The sequence below is a fragment of the Myotis yumanensis genome, unplaced genomic scaffold (assembly GCF_028538775.1).
Source record: "Myotis yumanensis isolate MYYU_CA2020_CCGP unplaced genomic scaffold, mMyoYum1.0.hap1 SCAF_1, whole genome shotgun sequence".
Lineage (NCBI taxonomy): Eukaryota > Metazoa > Chordata > Mammalia > Chiroptera > Vespertilionidae > Myotis > Myotis yumanensis.
The window spans coordinates 178027540-178053763 of record NW_027223752.1 but is presented as its reverse complement, the minus strand read 5'-3'; the positions used below and the strand labels follow the sequence as shown (position 1 = coordinate 178053763).

The 26224-nt window shown below is 37.5% G+C and overlaps 1 protein-coding gene across 3 annotated transcripts in view; it reads left to right on the top strand.

Annotated features, from left to right (window-relative positions):
- Positions 1 to 26224, top strand: part of GRID2 (glutamate ionotropic receptor delta type subunit 2) — a 1396175-nt gene that overhangs the window by 531895 nt on the left and 838056 nt on the right. The window lies entirely within an intron of this gene.

Below are 26224 nucleotides of genomic sequence, written 5' to 3'. Positions count from 1 at the left end.
CCATATGTTGGGGTCCAGCCCCAGCAGGTCCAGGGGTTCCCCAAGGTGTGGATGGAGTCGGCGAAGAAGGAATAACACGGAGGCAGTGTTCAGGTGATCATCATAGCCGGGTTCCTCCTGGCCTCCTTTACTCTTAACTACCCCTCACCCACTTACCTCTGGTAACCACCGTACTGTTGTCTATATCTATGATTTTCAGTTTTATATCCCACGTGTGTGAAATCGTGTGGTTATTAGCTTTCACTGAATGACTTATTTCACTTATCATAATATTCTCAAATTTCATCCATGTTGTCACAAATGGCAGTATTTCATCTTTTCTTATGGCTGAGTGGTATTCCATTGTGTATATATACCACATCTTCTTTATTGAATCCTCTATTGCAGGACGCTTTGATTGTCTCCATGTCTTGAACATCATGAATAATGCTAGAAAGAACATAGGGATGCACAAATATTTTCAAATAAATGTTTTCTAGTTTTTCAGATGATACTTGGAAAAGGGGTCATATGGCAGCTTCTTAAATAAGTTCATATAGGTTTCACTTGTACATTTCTATGATACATGATCTGTATGTTGCATTGTGTTTCCACCACCCAAACTCAAATCATCTTTACCGTTTTACAACCCCTCCCTAAACACAAAATACAATATACAGATGATACATTATAGAATTGTACAATTGAAACCTATATAATTTTATTAACCAATGTTACCCTAATAAATTCAATAAAAAAATTTAAAGTCTTGAATCCTGAAATTTTTTTTCATACTTTAGAAACTGAAATAAAATCTACTGGGAGAAATTATTTGTATTAAAATATGGTTTACAAAAGAAATTCACTTTTTAAATTATAAATGCATTTTGCTCTTTCATTTTCTTCCAATTATGACTTTTATTTTATGATCTTCACAAATAAATAATTATGAAATAATTTTATCTCCAATATGTTTTGTTTGCATAATAATTTAAGTAATTAATAACCAAATGAGGCCTCATTACCTTATAATTGATTAAACATTTGTATTGTTTTAAAATAGAGATACTTTACACTAAGGCATTATCTGAGATTTTTTTATAAATATAAATCATGCCATTAATTATGCTGCCTTTTTATCTATATCTATATATTTATGTCTATGTCTATGTCTATGTCTATGTCTATGTCTATGTCTATCTATATCTATATCTATTTCTATAGATAGATAAAAGCCTAATATGCTAAGTGTCTGACCATTTGACCATTCAACCAGTCCCTATGACATGCACTGACCACAAGGGAGTAGACGCTCCAACCTGTAGGTTAGCTTGCTGCTGGAGTCCCTCCTGTAATTCCTCCCTGGACGGCCAACCTCCTGTGGTCCCTCCCAGCCCGGCCCTGATTGGCCTGATCAGGATTGGGCGAGATGGGCTGGACATGCCCTGGAGCCCTCCTGTGGTCCCTCCCTGGCCTCTAAAATATTTCTTCTAATTAATTTCCTTTCAATGTGCATGAACCCATGCACCAGGCCTCTATTTAATAATAATAGGATTAAGGGCTATCTTTAAACTTATATTATTTTCAGAGATTTGTAACAAATAAAATCCAGAATATTAGCAACAAGTTTTCCCATTCCTAAACTACTGTCTTTGATAATGTAAAATTAGTAGTTTGTGATTTCTAATCTTTTCTAGATAATTACTTCCTCTTTTCCCAGGAAACTTCAGAAGTGATTTTTTAGGTCTGTTGTTTGTCATTTGCAAGGTTAGCTCATTGTAGATCATAATATTGTCTTAATTTTATAATATTGTTATGTCTTAAATTATGTGATTTTTTTAAAAATAGTCTTTTTAAAAGAGTAATTTTAGGCTTACAGCACAATTAAGTAAAAATAATAAAGATTTATCATATAACACATACTCTCCCATTATCAACATCCCTCACCAAAATGGTATATATTTATATATATTTTATTATTGATTTCAGAGAGGAATGGAGAGGGGGAGAGAGAAACATTCATGATGAGAGAAAAATTGATAGGTGCCTCCTGCATACCCCCTACTGGGGATAGAGCCTGCAACCTGAAACCTGGGTACATGCCCTGACCAGGAATAGAACTGTGATCTCCTGGTTCATTGGTTGACATTTAACCACTGAACCATGCCAGCCGAGCTATATTTCTTAAAATTGGTGAACTTACATTGACACATAATAATCACTGAGAGTCCACACTTTACATTACCATCACTGGTATTGTACATTAGGTGTAGAATGATTTTTTCCAGATACTCCTTATCCATTTTTATGCCAAAAGTCATGACTATACATAAACTTTTAAAGATCGATTGTTTTGAATGACTCATTTTTAAGAATCCTCAGTCTTCACTGAAACCCAACATATGTGTTTTGCTTTGATTTTTATTATAACTATTATAGTGAATGTGAACAGTTATATTTCATGTTGTTTGAATTTGCATTTCCCTAATGACTAATGGTTTTGAGCATTTTATTCTGATTGATATCTTGTGTATTTCATGTGGAGAAATTTCAACTCAAGCCATTTGCCCATTTTTAAAATGTTTGTCTCTTTGTTTTTGAGTTGCGAGGGTTCTCTATATAGTTGGAGTAAGAGAACCTTATCAGATATATGATTTGGAAATATTTTCATTCTGTGGTTTTTCTTTCATTTTCTTGAGAGTGTTTTTTGTTATGCAAAATATTTTTAATTTTGATATGGTCCAACTCATTTATTTTTCTTTTGTTGCTCATGTTTTAGGTATCATATCTAAGAAACTATTATCAAGTCATTATACAGATTTTTCCCTGTTTTCTTCAAAAAGTTTATAGTTTCAGCTATTATATGTACATTTCTTATTCATTATAAGTTAATTTTTATATGTTGTGAAGTAGGAGTCCAACTTAATTCTCTTGCATGTGGATATTCAGTTGTCCCAGGACCATTTTTTTAAAGAAACTATTCTTGGCCTTATCAAATAGTCATAATACCATTATTGACAGTCAGTTGATCATAGACACTTGGACTTACTTTAGACTCTCAATTGTATTTATTGATCCCTATGTTTATCCTAATGCCAATATCTCATTGTCTTGATTACCAGTGATTTGTAGTAAGTTTTGAAATTAGAAAGTGTAGTAACCTTCTACTTTGTTTTCAAGATTATTTTGCATTGTGGTCACTTACATTCCATATGGATTTTGGTATCAGCTTTTACGTTTTTGTAAAAGAGCCTTTGGGATTTTAATAAGGATTGATTGAGCCACTAGATTGCCTTTGGTAGTATTTCCATCTTAACAATAATACTGCTTCTACCAATCCATAAACATGGGATGTATTTTCATTTATTAAGTCCCCTTTCATTGATTTTTACAATATATTATATTTTTCACAGCATAGGTCTTGCACGTCTTTGGTTAAATTTATTTTTTTCATTCTTTGATAAATGAGATTATTTTCTTAATTTACTTTTGGGAGTGTTAATTGCAGATACATAGAAATAAAACAGGGGAGAGATCAACCAAAGGACTTGTATGCATGCATATCAGCATAAGCGATGGACACAGACAACAGGGGGTGAGGGTGAGGGCAAGACTGGGGGGATGAGGGGACAATGGGGGGATAAAGACACATTTGTAATACCTTAATCAATAAAAAGTTAAAAAAAAGAAATAAAACATTTTTGTATTTTGACCTTGTCCCTGTAACTTTGCTGACTTTGTTATAAGCTCTAATCTTTGTTTCTTTATATTTTTTGTATGTAATATCATGTCATTTGTGAATAGAGATAGTTTTACTTTTTTTCCAATTTGATGCATTTTATTTCTCTTTCTTGCCTAATTACCCTAGCTAGAACTTCTAGTACAATATTAACTCACAGTGGCAAAACGGGGCATCCTTGTCCTATACTTCATCTAAAGCAGCGGTTCTCAACTTGTGGGTCTGGGGGTTGCGACGACCCTTTCACAGGGGTCGCCTAAGACCATTGGAAAACACATATATAATTACATATTGTTTTTTTGATTAATCACTATGCTTTAATTATGTTCAATTTGTAACAATGAAAATACATCCTGCATATCAGATATTTACATTACAATTCATAACAGTAGCAAAATTACAGTTATGAAGTAGCAACAAAAATATTTTATGGTTGGGGGTCACCACAACATGAGGAACTGTATTAAAGGGTCGCAGCATTAGGGAGGTTGAGAACCACTGATCTAAAGGGAAAAGTTTTCAGTCATCAAATATGATGGTATCTCTTAGGTTTTCATAAAAGTCCTTTATCATGTTGAGGAACTCTTTTTCTAGTCTTAGATTTCTAAGGGTTTTTATGATGAATAGTTTCCAGATTTTTATCAAATGCTTTAGCTGCATCAATTGAAGAAAAATCCTGTTATTTTTCCCTTCATTTTATTAATGTTGTGTACTACATCGATTGATTTTATATGTTGTACCACCTTGTGTTGCCTGAATAATTCCTACATGATCATAGTATACAATCCTATTAATATGCTGCTAGATTTGGTTTACAAATAATTTGTGAGGATTCATAAGTTCTTTTTATTAATAATATTAAAATATATTTTTTAAAATTTTAATGACAACTTAAATCTTCTTTGTCATCAATTACTTTTGGTATTGTTTCTCAGGAATTTCAAAAGAACCCTATGAATAATCTTTCTTATCCATGAGGTCAAGTTCAAATCCCTTTTGATTATTTTTTTCCATGAGAGAAATCATTCTTTTCCCAGTACCACCTGATACTTCTGTGTCATCTTTTAAATTGAGATGCCTTAAGTACAATATAATAATTATCCTAGTTGTTTGGACAGGAGGAATGTCAGTCTTCTAATATAATCCATTTGGCATTTTATTTATATCAGTAGATGAGCTTTGATTGTTGCTTTATTACTAAATCAGTATGTTTTCTCTACAACTTATTGAACTCATCAGAATGTAGAACCTATAAAATTTACCCTTTGCAGTATACAGTCAAATTGCAGCTTCTAATGTATTGATTATAAAATATGTATAAATGGGATTCAAATACCTAATGAATTTCTCTTCAAAGATGTTATATTTGCCTCTCTATCCATAGACTAACCATATTAAACCTCTGAATAATTGCTTTTGTTTAGATTGATTCTTCATTTTCATTAATTAATGGGGACTAGTTGGAAAATTGTTTATTATCTAAACTTGAAATTAGAGTTTAATTTTCATATTAAACTACTCATTCATTAAACATGCTTTCCAATGTTATTATATTGCTGGGATAAATAGGCAAGTAATGAAGCATGTGAGATATAATTTTGAGTCCTTGCATATCTGAACATCATTTTATTCTACTATCGTCTTCGATTTATAGTTTAGTGTAGTATAAATTGTGTGGGTTGAAAGTTACTTTCTCTCCGAACTTTGAAGGCATTCTTCTATTGTTCCAAAGAACTAAACATTACTTATGATGAATGTTAACCATACCATCACTTCTTTATAAATGACCTAGATGTTTCAAATGGAAAAAGTTTAACATCAATCAACTCAATAATTTTTGCTGCTCTGAAGATCTATAAAAATGTGACTAGTTATTTGGGTTTTTAAATTATTATTTAGATATACAGTCATTGAATGCTATAATTCTTCAACTCTGTAAACTTATATTCTTTATTTTCTCTGATATGTTTATCCTTTATTTTGTCTATTCTAGTAAGCTAGAATTGGTCACTGTGGAGAGGGTTTTATTAAGGAGCACCAAGATCCATGCTAGCTGCTCCAATTTGCCCCAGACCATTTTTGTAGAACAAGTCCTTTGTTTAGAAACAGAGGGTCAGAACTGACCACCACTAATTCTGTTAAGGAGAGTGGAGGGATGCAGTTGATGGAAATAGTTTCAGTTAATCATCCTGTTTTCAGACTTTTTACTGCCTACTATTGATTCATCAAGTCTTCCCCCCAACCCTCTGAAGACTATTTTAGGAAAGATTCCTGCTTCCTTTACCTCATCCATCTCTCTCTATATTATTTTTATTACAACTCCCCACACCATGCTTCATGAGTCAATACATTTCTAACTGCCTTACAGAAATTTGTTGAAAGGTCTAGTTTGCTGATGATCTACCACTTGTTGTCTTCATTTTTATGGCATATAGCCTTTAAAAATACCTTTACTACCAAAGTTTAGGTCTCTCAGAGGAAAGAAAAATAATTACATTTTCGCAGTCCATCATTTTCGGTCAAAAGTTTTCTTAATAAAGTTCTATGACACATGGCATTTTGATATATTAATAGATTTTATTACAGTTTGGAAAGATGAAATGCCATGAAGCAATTTATTCTTATTGCAATGTATACTTATTCCAAAAAGTAATTTCAGTATATTTTCTATTTGACTATAGTATATGATCATATGACTATTTCTTTCTGTTACTTAGCCTGCATACTCATTATCTATTCCTCTATTACCTATCCCATTACCTAAATTTCTTCATATTTTATACAGATTATTTTATCTATATATTTTATTTTATTTTTCTGAATATATCTTTAAGATTTCACCTTCTCAAATAGCTTAATCAAGCATTCTCCTAAACACTCTCCTTCCAAAAAGAAATTATAGTGACAGCTGTGTTATTTAAGTTGTCTGTTTTGATCCTATTTCATTTTAAATTCCAAAGCTTGCTTTGTACTACTATTCATATTATACTATATAAGACTTGGTAATAATGACTTTAGCTCATTGTATGCAACAGTGAACACCCTCTCTTTTCCAACATATAAGTTGTATTTCTGCAACGGAAAGATAATACTGCTGGTCTGGGAACTATAATATGAGAACCATTGCCTAGATAAAGTACCTCAAATGTCCTCAATGTGAGAGAGAAGGATTTAGAGAAAGTCCAAATATGCCAATAGTTCTGAGAGTATTGCCTTGTGTAACTTTGACATGTTAATATATTCAACAGTAGAAAACATGTGAAGAGGACACAGCAGAAAATTGAGTATATTTTTATGATTAGTGGTTTCATACTCTGTTAAATGAGTCAAAGTATACATAAATTAGCATTAAAATTCAGCTAATTTTTGAAAATACTATGGGACTATAAAAAACACACGCAGAAATTAAAGTGGTTATCATCTTCTGTCAGCATTTATGGTTTCTCCACGTAAACCCAATATTTATTTATTCTTTTATTTATTTATCGCCTGGCCAGTTGGAGCCATCTCGCCAAGTCTGCAGGGAGGTACCATGGGAGGTTGGCCGGCCATGGGAAGTTTGCTTTGGGAGTGCACTGACCACCAGGAGGCAGCTCCTGTGTTGAGCGTCTGCCCCCTGGTGGTCAGTGCATGTCATGGCGACTCCTCGTCCAGCCATGATGGTTGCTTAGGCTTTTATATATATATACTAGAGGCCCAGTGCACAAAAATTTGTGCACTCGGGGGGGGGGGGGCGGTGTCCCCGAGCCCGGCCTGTGCCCTCTCACAGTCTGGGACCCCTCGGGAGATAACGACCTGCTGGCTTAGGCCTGCTCCCAGGTGGCAGAGGCCAGGCCCAATCCCTAGGTGCAGCCCCTGATCAGGCTCAGAGCAGGGCCAATTGGGGAGTTGGGGCGCCATTGTCACACTCGGGGCAGGGCCAATGGAGAGGTTATGGCTCTACCCTGTCACACACAGAGCAGGGCCTGTGGGGGGGTGGTTGGGGTGCCGTACCCTGTCACACACAGAGCAGGGCCGATCAGGGGTTGGGGAGCTCCCCCCTGTCAAACACAGAGCCACAGGGCAATCAGGGGATTGGGGAGCTCCCCCCTATCAGGCACAGAGCAGGGCTGATCAGGGTGTTGGGGCGCCTTCCCCTGTCACGAACAGAGCAGGGCAGATAGGGAGGTTGTGGCTCCGCCCCCTGTCACACACAGAGCCGCAGGGTGATCAGGGGGTTTGGGCGCTGCCACCTGTCACGCTGATCCCGGTGCCGGGAGGCATATTACCCTTTTACTGTATAGAATAGAGGCCTGGTGCATGGGTGGGGGCCGGCTGGTTTGCCATGAAGGGTGTCCTGGATCAGGGTGGGGGTCCCCACTGGGGTGCCTGGCCAGTCTGGGTGAGGGGCTGAGGGCTTTTTTCTGGTTGGCGAGTGACTGAACCTTCCAACCGCTCCTTGTTTTCTTTTTTTTATTTTTTTATTCTGGGCCAGCTTTAGCTCTGAGGCCTTGCCGCTGAAAACATCTATACAATGTTGCGGTCTGGCTGGCTTTCAGTCCGGCTGGTTTCTGGGGTTTTGTTTAGCTTCTTATTTGCAACATAGTACATAGTTGCTTAGAGTTGCAGCTGAGAGGCCGGCAAGTGAGGCGGGGAACGTTGGAGTCCGCAGTCACTGAAGCAAGAAAGCCTCCCTGCTCGCTTCAGTGCGTGGCTGCCAGCCGCCATCTTGGTTGTCAGTTAATTTGCATATACTCACTGATTAGCCAATGAAAAGGGTAGCGGTCGTTCGCTAATTACCATGTTTCTCTTTTATTAGTGTAGACTAGAGGCTCAGTGCATGAAATTCATGCATGGGTAGGATCCTTAGCGGCTTCCAGATGCCAGCTGGGGCCTCACTTTCCTGGCTGCCGGTTGCCCACTGGGTCCTCCCTTCCCCAGATGCTGTTTGCTGGTCAGGGCCCTTCTTCGTTCCATGCTGCCCTCTGGTGGCCAGCGCATGTCATAGCAAGTGATTGAACTCCGGTCAGTCAAACTCCTGAGGGGACACTTTGCATATTAGGCTTTTATATAACTACTAGAGGCCCGGTGCACAAAAATTTGTGCACTGGGGGGGGGGGTCCCTCAGCCCGGCCTGTGCCCTCTCACAGTCTGGGACCCCTCGGGAGATAACGACCTGCTGGCTTAGGCCTGCTCCCGGGTGGCAGAAGGCAGGCCCAATCCCTAGATGCAGCCCCTGGTCAGGCTCAGAGCAGGGCCGATTGGGGAGTTGGGGCACCGCCCCGTCATGCACAGAGCAGGGCGGATCAGAAGGTTGCAATGCCACTATCAGTCATGCTCAGGATAGACTGATTGGGGGGTTGGGGCACCGCCCCCTGTTACACTCAAGGCAGGGTCAATGGGGAGGTTGCGGCGCCATCCCCTGTCACGCACAGAGCAGGGCCGATCAGGGGGTTGGGGCGCTGCCCCCTGTCACTCACAGAGCAGGGCCAATCAGGGGGTTGGGGCGCTGCCCCCTGTCACTCACAGAGCAGGGCCCATCAGGGGGTTGAGGAGCTCCCCGCTGTCACTCACAGAGTAGGGCCGATAGGGGAGCTGGGACACCGCCCTCTGTCACACACAAAGCAGGGCGGATCAAGGGGTTGGGGCGCTGCACCCTGTCACACTCAGGGCAGGGCCAATGGGGAGGTTATGGCTCTACCCTGTCACACACAGAGCAAGGCCCATGGAAGGGGATTGAGACACCACCCTCTATTACCCACAGAACAGGGCCAATCAAGGGGTTGGGGCTCCACCACTGTCACACTCAGGGCAGGGCCGATGGAGAGGTTATGGTTCTACCCTGTCACACACAGAGCAGGGCCGATCAGGGGGTTGGTGCGCTGCACCCTGTCACACACAGAGCCGCAGGGCAATCGGGGGATTGGGGAGCCTCCCCCCTATCAGGCACAGAGCAGGGCTGATCAGGAGGTTTGGGCGCTGCCCCCTGTCACGCTGATCCCAGTGCTGGGAGCCTCGCTGCTCCGCTGATCCCAGTGCCGGGAGCCTCGCTGCTCCACTGATCCTGGTGCCGGGAGCCTCACTGCTCCACTGATCCTGGTGCCAGGAGGCATATTACCCTTTTACTATATAGGATAGAGGCCTGGTGCACGGGTGGGGGCCGGCTGGTTTGCCCTGAAGGGTGTCCTGGATCAGGGTGGGGGTCCCCACTGGGGTGCCTGGCCAGGCTGGCTGAGGGGCTGAGGGCTGTTTTCCCGCTGGCAGTTGACTAAAAGCTCCCAACCGCTCCTTGTTTTGTTTTTTTTTTTATTCTGGGCCAGCTTTAGCTCTGAGGCCTCACTGCTGAAAACATGGATACAATGTTGCGGTCCGGGGCTGACGGAAAGCCGGTTTTGTTTAGCTTCTTATTTGCAACATAGTAATAGTTGCTTAGAGTTGCAGTTGAGAGGCCGGCAAGTGAGGCAGGGAACGTTGGAGTCTGCAGTTCCTGGAGGAAGCAAGCCTCCCTGCTCGCTTCAGTGCATGGCTGCCGGCCGCCATCTTGGCTGACAGTTAATTTGCATAAGGATATGCTGATTAGCCAATGGGAAGGGTAGTGGTCGTACGCCAATTACCATGTTTCTCTTTTATTAGTGTAGATACTAATAAAAGGGTAATATGCTAATTAGACCAGGAGACCTTCTGGGAGACCTTTTGGACAAAGCCATGGTGGTGGGGCCAAGGCAGAGGCAGTTAAAGTTAAAGGTGATCAGGCCTGGAGGGGAGGTCAGTTGGGGGTCAGCAGGCTGGCGGCGGGGGGGGGGGGGGGGTGCAGTTGGGGGCAATCAGGCCAGCAGTGGGGACAGTTAGGGGAGAGCAGGCCAGCAGGGTTGGGGCAGTTGGGGGCAATCAGGCTGGCAGGGGAGATAGTGGGGGGTAACCAGGCTGGCAAGGGGGGCAGTTGGGGGCAAGAAGGCCAGCAGGGAAGGCATTTGGGGGTGAGAAGGCCGGCAGACAGAGTGGTTAGGAGTGATCAGGCAGGCAGGCACGTGAGAAGTTAGGAGCCGGTGGTCCTGGATTAGGCCCACAGGGATCGGGCCTAAACCAGCAGTCAGACATCCCCCGAGGGGTCCCAGATTAGAGAGGGTGCAGGCTGGGCTGAGGGACACCATCAACCCTGTGCATGAATTTAGTGTACCGGGCCACTAGTCTATAATAATAAAAGTGTAATATGCTAATTAGACCAGATGTCCTTCTGGACATCCTTCTGGACAACCTTCCAGACGAAGCCAGGGCTTTGACGGAAGCCCAGGTCCCAGGTGCCTGCTGGCAGCCGGAGGGAAGCCTGGGTCCCTGGTGCCAGAGGGAAGCTGGTGCTGGTAGCTGGGGGAAGGAAAGCCCTACTCTCCCGTGAATTGCATGCATCAGGCCTCTTTTATAAATATATAAAAGAGATATTTATTAAGGATATTCTTTTTAACCAAATAAAACTGTTTTTCCCCTAGCAATCATAAAATGCATAACACTGGCTGAAAAAAAGCAAAATTGCTAATTTCTCACTCTGTAGAGCAATAACATGAATGTTTCCTGTGGAATAGTAAAGCTACATTATTAAACTATTTTCATTATTAAGAAGTCAGCTTGCAAAGTGTCAATTTTACATTTTTTTAACCACTGACTACATCCTATAATTTAACTTTTAAGATAAGTTAGATTGCATGAACAAATGTCTACTTTCTGAGAATAGATTTCAAAATTGCTTCCAGATTTTATAGTCTTCCAATAAGGGAGTGTGTGTGCGCGAGCTTATGTGTGTGTTAATGTGACATAGGCAATATAGAACACTTTTAAAATGTTACTAACTCTAAAAAAGATGCATTAAAAAGCTGCCTTCTCCCCTGGCCCATGTTGCTCAGTAGATAGAGAACTGCAGGTTCCAGAGTTTGATTCCGGCCAAGGGCACATACCTGGGTTGTAGGCTCGATCCCCAGTGTGGGGTGTGCAGGAGGCAGCCAATCAAAGATTCTCCCTCATCACTGATGTTTCTATCTCTCTCTTCCTTTCCCTTCCTCTTTGAAATCAATAAAAATATATTTTAAAAAAAGAAAAAGCTGTGTTTCACCTTGTATTTATCAATTTTTTTTTTAATTTTATCCAATAACCTATATTTTGGGTTCATTAATTCTACTTTAATAATAAAATGAAACTCATGCTCTTTTTCAGTTTAATTACCCTTGTAAAAAATATTTAAAATATTATCAGCATTTTCTATGTCATCAAACATGCTTCAGAAACATGATTTTTTTAAAAATACATTTTTATTGATTTCAGAGAGGGAAAGATAGAAACATCAATGATGAGAGAGAATCATTGACTGTCCGTCTCCTGGATGCCCCCTACTGGGGATCAAGCCTGCAACCCGGGCATGTGCCCTTGACTGGAATTGAACCTGGGACCTTTCAGTCCGCATCTGATGCTCTATCCACCGAGCTAAACCAGCTAGGACTGAAACATGATTTTTTAAATGGCCAAACAATATTGCACTGTATAAATGTGGCATAAATTAAGCATCAATCTCTATTTTCGGGAATTTCCTTAAAATTTTTCCGGAGAGTGTAATTGCTGAGTTAAGAATATAAATACATTTATGAATCTTAATAATTTTTGCAAAAAATTCAACAACTAATATTCCCACATAGAGTGAGAATGTATATTTTATCCACACTTGAAAATAAATACTGCCAATTATCATTTTATTTATATTTCTAACAATTTGGTAGGTAAAACCATAATAAATCAGTGTAGTTTTAATTTGCAGTTTTGTAATTTTGTGTTTTTAATGCTTTTAGTCTCATTATCTTTTTTCGTTTAAAATACAGCTATGATTTCTGTGAGTAGAATCTATTACATAAGAGCTGCAAAAGGATTAGTAAGATTCTGAAAAGATTACTATTTAAATATGTTTTTATTAATTTTTAGAGAAAGAGGACAGGAGAGGGAGAGAGATAGAAACATCAATGAGAGAGAAAGATCAGTATCAATTGGCTGTCTCCTGCACACCCCCTTCTAGGAATCGACCTTCAACCTGGGCATGTACCCTGACCAGGAATCGAACTGTAACTTCCTGCTTCATAGGTCGGCATGCAACCAACTGAGCCACAATGGCCAGGCACAAAGATTACTTTAATACTATTTTCTATTTTAAATCTAGAAGTGTAAGATAAATATGTTCATGGTTTCTATAGCTGATTTAATATATAAGACTACAGATATTTGTCCCTCTCTCTCTTTTTGTTTTCCTTTTCTCCCCTCTATTTTTTATGCTCTAAATAAAAGTTTATTTAAATTCACTTATTACATTCAGATTTGGTTCATAGTTTTATGGCTAAGAAAAATTACAGTCTACATGTGGCCCAAAATATGATATATGAATTGTATATTGCCTATAATTAATGCTCTTAATTTTTTTAGGTAATAAAAAACATTACAGACTATATGAGTATATGCATTTGCTTTATAGTGTCTCAATTCAAAATCCTCTCATTGTTGAATTTATAATTATTGAACATCTATCTAAATATAAAGGAGACATATTTTAAAAATATTTATTTGGGGGAGAGAGAGAGAGAGAGAGAGAGAGAGAGAGAGAGAGAATATCATTGATTTTTGTTATCCTACTTATTTGTGTGTTCATAGGTCTATTCTTGTATGTGCCTTGACTGGGGATCAAACCCACAACTTTGGTGTATCAGGTGGGCTCTCTAACCAACTGAGCCACCTTTAAAAATGAAATAAGGCATAGCATTTTAGGAAAAGATGCTGAATGAGAAGCTAAAATAGCCTTTACAACTTCAGAGGTGACCAAATTTCAGTGTATGATTGGCTCCCTTCCAGCAGTAGAATTGGCAGAGTCAGGGAGCTAAATGTGACCCCGCTGAGATAAGAAATGGGAAAAAAAAATAGAAAAGTAATTGCTTCAGCAATGATCTAGTTTGGAAGTGATGGATTCTTTGAGATAGAATTTGGTAACCTTTCTGTCCCTGGCACACTCTCTGAGCACTCCATGAGGTCAAATATCTCTGTCTAGGGAGGCGGAAACTCTTTAGAAACCTGCTACCCTCCAAATACTGCAACTGAACTGATATAACTGTAGTTGTGCATCAAGGCTTGTTTTTCTCTGAGCCTGTGAGGATGAGGTGAAGAGGAGCCATCTTCTAAAGATTTTTTGCATATTCTTTAGGATCTAATGAGATCAATCAACTGCAGGTAAACACCCTTGTGCTGACCTTGCAATTGGCCATCTAACACGTTTGTTGTTAGCTTGTGTGTTCTCATGGAGGGAATGGCACAGAGTGGTTAGGGCAGAAGAAATGCCGATCTTTATATGTCTAGTTCAGAAAGGAACCCAGATAAGTCAATAAAGGTAGCGGAGTTTGGCTTTTGAATGTGTCCTGTGTGTGCTCCTCTGACCAGCCGCACATGTCTAGGAAACAAATCCTTTATCCTGACAGACTTATTCAGCATCACACTTTCTACTGAGTTTTCTGAAAAAGCAAAAGCTATTTTGTCCTCTGGCATTCACACACCAGGTGGTCTCATTTTTGCCTGTTGGCTCACATAAGGTGTTTGGACGTTTTCTCCCTGACCTGAATCGATTCTCCAACTGAAGAGCAAAGTAAATCTTTAACAAAAACAACACAGACTATGTTTCCACTAACAAAGTCAGTGTAAATTATGGAGGATTTAATGTCCTGAGGTGATGTATTAAATCCTATAAGTGCTTTTGTTTGAATGGCAGTATCAAAATATAAAGAAGAGGTATTAGACAAGTACATTATTTTTTTTCAGTCCAGTTATTATTAGTTGATATTACTTCACTCCCCTGATGCTTCATTAGTTGCACAACTAGGATGTGGGCAATTTCTTGCTCATTCCCAGAAGAAACAGGGTTAGTCATAGGTAACTCTTCCAAGCATGCTTCCTCTAAGAATGCACCAAGCAAGCATGGCGGTAGCATATATTTGTCCTCTTAGTCATTGGCCTCAAAAGTTGGTCCTTGATTTTGGCTTTCCTCTCCATTACTTTTCTATCACCCATTTCTTTTTCTTGAGATATGTTGTAGACAAGCAAATCCTAATTTCCTATCATTTTAAAAAATTTATCTTTATTGTTGCAAGTTATACAGATGTACCCATTTTTTCTCCATTGACCCCTTCTAGCCCGCCCCCTCCCCTATCCCAGGCCTTCACCAAACTATTGTCTATATCCATGGGTTATGCATATCTATAATAATAAAAGCATAATACGCTAATTAGACCAGACATCCTTTCTGATGAAGCCGGGGCTGCGAGCGAAGCCTGGGTCCCAGGTGCCAGAGGGAAGCCGGTGCCAGCAGCCGCGGGAAGGAAAGCCTACTCTAGCATGTATATAAGTTCTTTAGTTAATCTCTTCCCACCTACCCACTCACCCGGGACTTCCCTCTGAGATTTCTATGTTGTTGTTGTTTTTAAATTCAGATAGCTTCATTCTACACATACTGTTCTGCGCTTTGCTTCAAGTACTTAATATATTTTGCATAGCAGTCCTTTATTCTCGAAGAGTTCCATATTCTTTATATGGGTGCATATTGTTCTATTGCATGGGTAATTTATTTAACCTATTCCCTATTGTTCTACATATGTGGTTTCCTGAATCCTTTTTTATTAGAGACAATTATTCATTAAAATGCTGTGTACATATGTGCTTTTACATATGTGCAATAACATAGAGGGTACATTTTTTATAATGGGGTCACTAGGTTAATAGGTAAATGCATTCAAATAATCAATTTATTGCCAAATTGCCATCCAGAAGGGTTGTACCTGTGAGTACTTACCCCAGCAATCTTTACAAGAACTTGTTTAATTACTTATTTACTAAATACCCTAACAAATTTATAGATCTTCATCAACATAATGGGTGAAAACGTTTTCTGCTTTAAGTGATGTTGGGCATCTATTTATGTGTTGTATTTTCCATGTTTTTAACTCATATATTCCATTGTGATCCTTTTCTTGCCATTTGTAAACAACCTTTCCTCACAAGGGAAAATAGATCTCTATGGGTTACAAATATTTTGCACTATATACTCTTTGCCTTTAACTATATTGTGGTTACTTTTACCATGCAACAACTTTTAAAAAGTAACTTTGGTTTGGCATATTGTGGGTTTTGTGTCATACTTAGAAGGCTTTCACTAATTCACATATTATCAATGGCTAATTCTGAGGTTTTTTGGTTTCAGTTTATTGCTGTATTATTTTTCAATTTTAACATTGAATATTTTATCAATTTTAAAGTTATTGTTATTAACTATGAGTGATCATATCTATTCAACCTCATTTTAAATGATACCCCAAGTTTTCTTGGATAATTTATTGAGTAAGCTAACTTTTTCTTAACCTAATCATTTACCCAATTCCCAAACAATATCTGTATTTCTGTAATTTTTCATCTTAATTTGAAATTAGTTAATTTACTTCAAAAACATGAATGTTATTGGCATTTTGTTGAAAATCACATCTAATTTAAAGATTCATTTGGAGACTTTTTATATCTTTATGAATTTATTCAAATCCCAGGAGAAGATTGCCATCTATTAAAGTTTTTATTTGAGCATTTCAATTTCTTCTAGTATAGATATTAAAATGTTCTTATAAAGTTAATTTATTTATGTTATTTGTTACACCATTTTATTGTTGCTGGCATAGCTATAGTAATTGTTTTACTATATATATATCTTAATCATTTTTATATTCTATGAAAATTATAGTTTTCTGTGTATTACTCTTGTGCCCTACAAGCTTATTTACTTACTAAAGGCCCAGTGCATGGACTTGTGCACTGGTGGAGTCCCGTGGCCTGGCCTGCGCTTTCTCGAAATCTGGGACTCCTTGGGGGATATCAGACTGCCGGTTTTGGCTTGATCCCCATAGGCCAGGCTGAGGGACCCCACCAGTGCACTAACCCATGCACTGGGCCTCTAGTATGCATATAAGATCTTTGGTTAATCTCTTCCTGCCCCCACCCCCCACTTCCCCTTTTCCTCTGAGATTCATCAGTCTGTACCATGTTTCCATGCCTGTGTGTTGAACATCTCCCCTCTGGTGGTCAGTGCGCATCATAGTTACTAGTCAAATGGTCGGTCAGTTGCTTAGGCTTTTATATATATAAATTGTATAGAGTAGGGTTTGATTGATCCTGTTGTGATTGCCAGGTTTATGAGCATATTGTTTACAAATAATCCTATTACCTCAAATTTACCAATTTTCATATCCTTAAGTCCTCCTTCTAATTGGCTAGTGCCTTTTGAAAAATATTAATTGATAGTGGTTAAAGTATTTTGTTTTTGTTTTAAGGAGGAATATTTCTAGTTTTTGCCCACTAAACAAAATATTGACTTTAAGTTGAGACAAATAAATTTTCCTATGTTAATAATGTATCCATCTAATCTAATTTTACTCAAAAGTTTAAACTAGAAGGATAGTAATTTTTGCTCAATGCCTTTATAGGCTGAAGAGTGGCCATTTTTTAAAAATATGATGATGAATTATGTCAATCAGTTTTCTACTATGGAACTATCCTTGCCTATTTGGAATAAACTCCATTTGTTTATCCATTTAATAAGCATGCTAGTTTCTGTTTGTCATATTTGATTTGAGATTTTTGAGAAATATTCATAATTAGAATCCCTATTATTTATCTTTATGTATAATCTTCATCAGTTGAAGGTATTAATGTCATTCCTGTTTAATAAAAATAACTGATGAATGTAAATATATTAAAAGATAGTAAAATATAACTTGCTGTGAGAACAGGTGTGGGGTAGTCACTTTTATCAAAAGGGATAGGGTGCATGTCACAGGACAAAGAGCTTCACTTACACATTAAAAGAAATAGAATTTGGATAAAACTTTAAGCTCTTGATTTATATCATGCTATCTACCATTCAGATTTCAGTAGACTCTGTGTCTTTCCCTTTTGAAAGCATACATAATTAGAGCTAACTTTAATCAATATCTTATGTGTCAGTTATTGTCCCAAGTGCTTTAATGAGTATAAGTATACTCTGATACAGGCACAATTATCATGCCCATCTTAGGACAAGAAACTGAAGCATGGAGAGGTTACATAACTATCCTTGGTTCAGACAGCTCAGAAGTAATAAGTGTAGTCTAACTGAGCAGTCTAATGACAAAGCCTGCAGACACTTCAGACTCTCTTTGCACTTTAAACAACAACCTAATAAAGCTGGTCAGTATGCCCAAGTTAATGTTTTAATTCAGTATCTCCCTCGAATAAATTTCCAAATTGTATTACATCTGTGAGCACTATGAATTATAGTGGATTGATTAATTAAGCAAACTAATTAAACTTGGTTCACCACTTGTTTGGATTGATTTTATATCACAAAATCAACCTTGTCAAATGATTATGAAATACAAAAAATAGTCAGCTAATTTTATTTGAATAAAAATTCAAATATTTCCTAGTAATATTCAAATTATTTAAAATTCAAATAAATTAAGCAAATTGTATATTTAGCTTAAAGAACATCACATTTATTAGTTATTATTTAATCTTGGCTATTTTATTTATATTTACTATTGTTTGTAAATATTTACATAATAGTAAGAAAAGTATAATTTATGTTTGGAAATTTAAAAGAAAAGCGGGCTCTTTATTGTACATACCTTGATTTATTATTTAAGCTCTCAAGTATTTTTTGAGTTTTAATATAATTCAAATTCAGTTGGTATACATTTTAATTACATAATAAATATAGAAATTGGATATTTTTTAAATTCTCGAATGAAATATCTTTGTTGCATTTAGAGATAAGGAAATATCTTGGAAAATGTAAGGGGCAAGATAGTTCTAGCTTTGTTTGCTGAAAAGACTATTGTTGCTTTATTGTATCACCTTTTCTGTTTTGTAAGAGATCATATGACTATTTATGGGGTCTATTTCTGGGCTTTCTGTCCTGTTCAGTTGAGTAATTTTCCTTTTTCTTTTTTCCACCAGTGCCACACTGTCTGTATTTTTTTTAACTTTATAGTAAGTTGGATCAGTCTTCCAACTTTTTTCTTGTCCTTCAATATTGTGTTGGCTGTCCTGGGTCCATTGCTGCTCCATTTGGAATAAGTTTGTCGATAATTATAAAACAACTTACTAGGCTCTTGATTGGAATTGCATTGAATCAATAGATCAAGTTGGGAAGAACTGGCATCTTGACTCTATTGTGTTTCTATTTATAAACATGGAATATCTCCACTTATTTGTTTTGCATTAATTTCTTTCATCAGAGTTTTGTAATTTTCCCCATATAGATCTTTTACAGGTTCTTGTAGATTTACATCTAAGTATTTCATTTTTGAGATGTGCTAATGTTAAGGAAATTGTATTATTAATTTCAAAGACTACTTGTTCATTGCAAGTACGTAGAAACAAAACTGACTTTTGTATAACCTGCAATATTGCTATTATCTATCTATCTATCTATCTATCTATCTATCTATCTATCTATGCCTAAGCGCCTGTTATGACTGGTCGACCAAACAACCGGTCGACCAGTCACTATGATGTGATGCACACTGACCAGTAGAGGGCAGATGCACAATGCAGGAGCTTCCCCCTGGTGGTCAGTGCACTCCCACAGCCAACCTGCCCCAGCCGGCCAATTTCCCATGGTCTCTCCCCCTGGCTGACCCCAACTGGGACTGGGTGAGACAGCCTTGATTGGCCCCGATGCTGGCCAGGCCGAGGGACCCCATCCATACACAAATTTGTGCATTGGGTCTCTAGTCACTTATAAGTCCAGGGGAGTTTTCTTTTTGTTAACTCTTTGGGATTTTTACAAGGATGATCATCTATAAACAATGATCTTTATTTCTTCCTTCCCAATCTGTATCCCCTACATTTCCTTTTCCTATCTAATGCATTATCTAGAATTTCTAATATAATGTTGAAAAGGATTGATGAGAGGAGACAGCCCTGCCTTGTGCCTGATTTTAGTGAGAAGGCTTCAAGTTTCTCATCATTAAATAGGTAGGTTGATTGTAGATAGTTTTTTTTTTTTTTTTTTTTTTTTTTTAAATATATATATATATATATATATATATATTTTATATTTTTATTGATTTTTTACAGAGAGGAAAGGAGAGGGATAGAGAGTTAGAAACATCAATGAGAGAGAAACATCGACCAGCTGCCTCCTGCACATCTCCTACTGGGGATGTGCCCGCAACCAGCGTACGTGCCCTTGACCGGAATCGAACCCGGGACCTTTCAGTCCTCAGGCCGACGCTCTATCCACTGAGCCAAACCGGTTTCGGCTGTAGATAGTTTTTATCAAGTTGAGGCAATTTCTCTATATTCTCATTTTATGAGAGTTTTTATCATGAATAAATGTGGGACTTTGTCAAATGCTTTCTCTGCATATATTGATTTAATCATCCATTTTTCTCTTTTAGTCTGTTGATGTGATAATATAGTATTAATTTTTGAATTTTGAAACAACTGTCTGTAACTGGCATATATCCCACTTGGACATAGTATATAATTTTTATACACTTTAAATTTCATTAGCTAGTACTTTATTGATAATTTTTTGCATCTATGTTATTGAAATATATTGGTTTGTAGTTTTCTTGTAATATCTTTGTATGTTTTTGACATTAGCATAATGCTGGCCTGATAGAATGAGTTAGGAAGCACTCTCTGCTTCTATCCTCTGAAAGAGATTGTAGGAAATTGATATGATTTCTTTATTAAATGTTTGGTAGAATTCACTAGTGAACCCATCTAGGCATGGTGCTTTCTGGTTTTAAGTTTATTAATTACTGATAAAATTTCTTTAAGAGCTATAGGCCTATTCAGGTTGTCTCTTTCTTGTTGTGTAAGTTTTGGCAGAAAGATTAAATGTCTTGGAAAGTAATTGGCATAAAATGAATGCTAGCCAAATGAGTGAATGAATAAATGAATGCATAACATTTTATTGGATTATAAATAAATTTGAATTAAATTTAAGTGTGATGTGAGAATAAGAAAAAAGGGCACAGAAAAAAACAAGTATGCTCCATTTAACTTACTTTCTATCGCAAAGGAAATACTCAGTTAACTTATATTATTTTTTCCTAACAATTTTATGAGCTAGTTATGATTATACCTTTCTTTCCAGATTAGGAAACAAATATACAGATTGTGCCTAAGTGTTCTGTTATTATTAGTCTTCAAAATATAGTCTACCTAATTCCATAACTTCTGATATTTCCATTTAACATATATACTTTACCTTTGACATATAGAAATGGTACAAAGAATTTCCTAAAAAGATATGGTTACTTCTCATTGCACTGACAATTTCAGATTATACTAATATGAAAAATTTAGTTGAACTAAACTTCAGATTATTGAAATTTTATCAAATAATTTTGATATATTGCTTTGAGAGATGTCCAATAGTTTCTGTATTTAGAAAAATAAAATCTTAAAACGTTAGAGTTGGAATATTATAGGAAATAATCTACTCTGGTCCACTACTTGATTCCATATAACTAAGTTATCATTTTCACTGAGATCCATAGAAAGTGTACTATGAAGGACCAAAATTAACTGAAATCAGAATGTTTTGTGTATTCTATTTTCATAACCTAATATGGCCCAATGAAATGTTACTTGTAGTAGACTAATAATTATTTAGGACATACAATTTCCTGATATTAGTTTGACTTTTAACAATAAGATGCTCACTTTGATTTAAAAATAGAAATGTTGGTCTCTAGGGATGTTTTCAACTTGTGTAAAATCAAAGCTCTTTTGTTCTTTGAAAGTGTTATTTGTTCAGTAATGCATTGTTATGGGAGAGGCAATGGAGTATCACTGGAGAAACAGCGCAGCATTTTGAGAGCTGATAATGTATCACCAGGATGCCAGGGTGTCAATCCCAGCAGCACCACTTGCCTGTTTAGCAAGTTATTTCAACTTCTTAGGGCCTCAGTTTTTTTATATATGTGTACTAGATTCTACTTTGTAATGTAATGTGAATAATTTACCATACATATAGCACAGAGAACAGTGCCTGGCATGTTGTAAGCAGTATGTGCATATCTATCATATCCATTCTACATGTGGGCGCAGAATTGAACACAAGGCATGGTTCTTTAGCTTGTTTTGAAATGTATGTCAATAACAATACATGACACTTGTTACTGGCATAGCAACAAATGGATTAGCAGGGTTTAGAAAAGGGGTTAGAATATCCTGGCAGTGGCTTTCGTGTCTGTGTTTTATGCATAAATAGTCTCTATTCTCTTTGGAGTGAAGTGGCATGGGGACGATATTCTTCTTTATTCCTGTTTGGTTTCACAGTTTCTATACCTCTCCACTCTTTTACTCTATGTCAGCTACCTTATCCTATCTCTGGCAGGGACAATTTCAAAAAGAAAAGCTGACCAACCATAATGCATAATGATTAATACTAGTTGTTTTTTTACTTCATTTGGACATGCAAATGACACACATAATTTGTGCTTTCTTTCATTCACAAGAAAAAATAGAACTGTGGATAGAAATCTTTAGTTGAAACAAATCATTCATGAAGCAGAAAATATTGCTGAAAATTCAACTATGACAAGTTTTATTGGTGGCATAACAATTCTATGTTTACTTTAACAACGAAATAGTACATAGTCATTAGAATATAATGTATACAAATATATTGGTGATGATAACAGATGTTATTTTGTCATAAGATTGCATGAATACAGCATTTTAAGAGATTTAATTTTAGGCTTTCTTCATAATATAATTGGCTTTCTGTAACATTGACATTAAATTTCTCTTACAAAACTAGTTGTTTTAAATATCTTTATTGGTATATAACTTTGCATGCCACAGAATACACTCATTACAAATTTAATGGTTTTAATATCTCTCTATATAAAAGCCTAAGTGACCTGAACGAATGGACCAGAACAACCAGTGCTTCCACAGCCAACCTCCCCTGGCTGACCAACCTCCCATGGTCCCTCCCGCCAGCCAGCAGGCCCTGATTGCCTGATCTAGGCTGGGTCCCTGCAGGGACAGGGAACAAGTGGTGGGTGGTGGCAGACGCGGCTCTTTTCCTGGGGAGCTGAGGGCTGGCTCCCTCCTCAGGGCTGGCAGCCAACCTCCCATGCCTCATCCCTCCCCCAGGCTGGCAGGCCCCAATTGGCCAGCCTCCCACCTGCCTCAGTGGTGGCAGAGCAGCGAGGGAAGGAGGAGGGGGGAGGTGGGAACTACATGGTGGCGGGGCTCTGACGAAAGTGGGGTCAGTGTCCTACATCCATTTCTTCCGCATCTGGCCTGGCGACCTTTGCGTCCTCTCTGGCCCAGCCTTGATCGGCCTGGCCCCAATTGGCCCTGATCGCCTCCCAGGCCTAGGGGCCCCACCTGTGAATGATTTTATGCACTGGGCCTCTAGTAATCACATAAATGTAAAACCATTGCCATATTTTAATTTTAGAACACTTTCATCAACCCAGAAAGAAACCTTCTGCCCATTAACAGACACTTTTTATCTCCCCCATCCAAGTCCCCCAGCGCTAGTTGAGAGTAGTTGGGATTAGTTTGAAATCCTTTTTGTTAAGGTCTCAGTATTGTATAATCAGATAGAAAGTGTATGACTAAGAAATATTGTTAACCTTGAGTAACAATGCCATGTAGTGTAGAGATTTAGTGGCAGCTGAGATTCTACTAACCCATATCGTTATGGGTCACTTAACACAAATTGTAGTTCTTTTAGAGGAAGATTTTTCACACTTAGCAATAAGTACTCTCATTCAGCCTGTCCTTATTCAACCTCTCATATCACAAAAATATACAGTAAATACTTTTCACTGTTTTTGGTAACAACTTGCTTGCAATAAGTTTCACAACTGATGACACACAGCAGCATATCAAGAGAGTTGATATACCCATTTAGGTTACAAATTATCATTATCAATATTGAATAATGTCTTTAATGCTAAGTTAATATCTAAGAATGGATTGTGGAGTGTTCTGATAGCAGGGACTCTAACTTCCTCTTCTGCTCCCTGAAGTGTAGATGGCCTAGTTACAAGCTCAGGAAAAGCAAATTTCCATGACACATGAAGCACATACAACTGCTCTGTCTTAAGCCAAGCTTTAATCAACTAATGTGTTGCCTGATTTAAAACTTATAAATACATAGACAACAGAGTATTCTTTCAGTTACTCTGCTTTGATTCTTTCATATATAGTGTTTTTTTTCCTTTATTGAATAAGATATTACAAATGTGTCCTTATCCCCCCAATGTCCCCTCATACCCCCCAATTCTGCCCTCATCCTCACCCCTGTTGTCCACATCCATCACTTACGCTTATATGCATGCATACAAGTCCTTTGGTTGATCTTTCCCCCTCACCCCCACCCTCCCCTGCTTTCCCTCTGAGTTTTGAGCAACTGATTGATGCTTCTCTGTCTCTACATTTGTTTTTGTTCATCGGTTTATGTTGTTCATTATAATCCACAAATGAGTGAGAGCATGTGATATTTATCTTTCTCTGATTGACTTATTTCACTTAGCATAATGCTCTCCAGCTCCATCCATGCTGTTGGAAATGGTAGGAGTTCCTTCCTTTTTATAGCTGCATAGTAGTGTTGATAATTTAAAAGACACTAAGGATATTTCAACTTGGTCAATGACCTGGTAGATAACGTAAATATAAAAATTAACTGATAGAAAACCTCTCTGTAGACACAAAGAATAAACATGGATTAAAACACATATTTGAAAAGCATGCAGAAAAACAAAGAATGGCATAAGATAAATATGTGTATACCTATCATTTTAGGAAATAGTGAGTTACAGAGATAAAAGCACACATAACATCAGTGCAACTGAAACTTATGTCTATAACAATATTGTAATATCTGAGTATAGTCAAATATTGATTCTACACATATAACTCTTCATGATCCATTTTAATTTTAGTTCAGGGCTATTTTGCCCCAAGTATGGAGTACATTTCTGGCATACTTATCGCTATTGCCGGACTTGTCTATGCTCAGAGACTACAAGACAATTTAGTATTACCAAAGCAAAACATAATTACAGAAGTTCAAAATCTGCCATTCAGTATTATCTCTACGCTTCTCCCTACGTCAGCAGATAAAATTGAATTGATGTCTATTGCTGACTCTTTGAGAACTGTAGTTCCAGCATAGCTGAGAGATTTCACGGACATATTAGCCAGTTGGCATGAATGTGTGTTAGTAAATAAATAAACAGTACCACTATTGATTCTCTTTTTTCTTATCTATTTGCTTACTTCCTAAAATGGTAAATGTTATATTAAAGTGGAAATCCATATTATGATGCTTATCATATTTATGAAGAAACTCTGACTCACAGATTAGCATCCATGACTGACTAAAGTACTGTTTGCAGGTAGCAGGTCTGAGAGTAGAATTCAGTTCTGCCCACACATACATGATCCATTCAACAATCATTCAATAAATATTTATGACATATCTAATATTTGCCATGTTCTGGAAAACATATCTGCTATTTCAAGATCCAGAAACTAAAAGGCAAGAAAATAAGTAGAACATAATTACATATTGGAATACATACATAAATTGAGGGAAATAAGCAAGATAATGTGTGAAAGGTAATTGACAGGAGAGGTAGTGGTAATGTTGATCTGCATAAAGTGATAGGCGTTTTCTCAAGGAGATGACATTTGATGTGAAAATTGAATCACTAAAAGGAGTCAAGCTTGACTAAAAGGAGTCAAGCATGAAAAGAACTGAGAAAGAACAATCTACACAAAAGGAGCAGAGAATGCTGGGTTCAAGGTTAAGAAAGAACTTGGAGATTTCCAGAAACAGAAAATAAATTAACATTACTTGTATTGTGATGGCAGATTTAATAAGAGATAGAATGAAGAGATAGTCAGCAGCCAGATCTTTAAAGCTCTTGATGCTGTAGTAAAAATTTGGATTTTATTCTAAGTGAAGTAGGCATTATCTAAAGAGCCTTAAGCATACATTATCGGACTTGAATTTTATAGAGAACATTCTGACTGCAATGTGAACCATAAATTATAGGGAAGCAGCAATGAAAGCTAGTGCAATAGTTTAGGTGTGAAATTATTATGATTTGGAGTAAAGTGTTTATAATCGAGTTGGAGATAGGTGGACACATTCGAAATATATGTTTGGATTTAAAATCAATAGAATTTGCTGATGGTTTGAACATGGAGAGGGGAAAAAATGGGAGAGATCAAGGATGATTTTCACATTTCTAGTCTGAGCAGTTGTGTAGACTATCATTCTACTTATTGAGATAGAAAGACTAGAAAACAAACATAAGTAGGTAAAGTAATTAATAAATAATTATTTTCACGGTATATAAGGTTTTACATACTAGATATGCAGTCAACAGGAAATGCCAGTTGCCTGGAAGCTCAGAGAGAGAAAGAAGGAAATCTGGGTACAAGTTA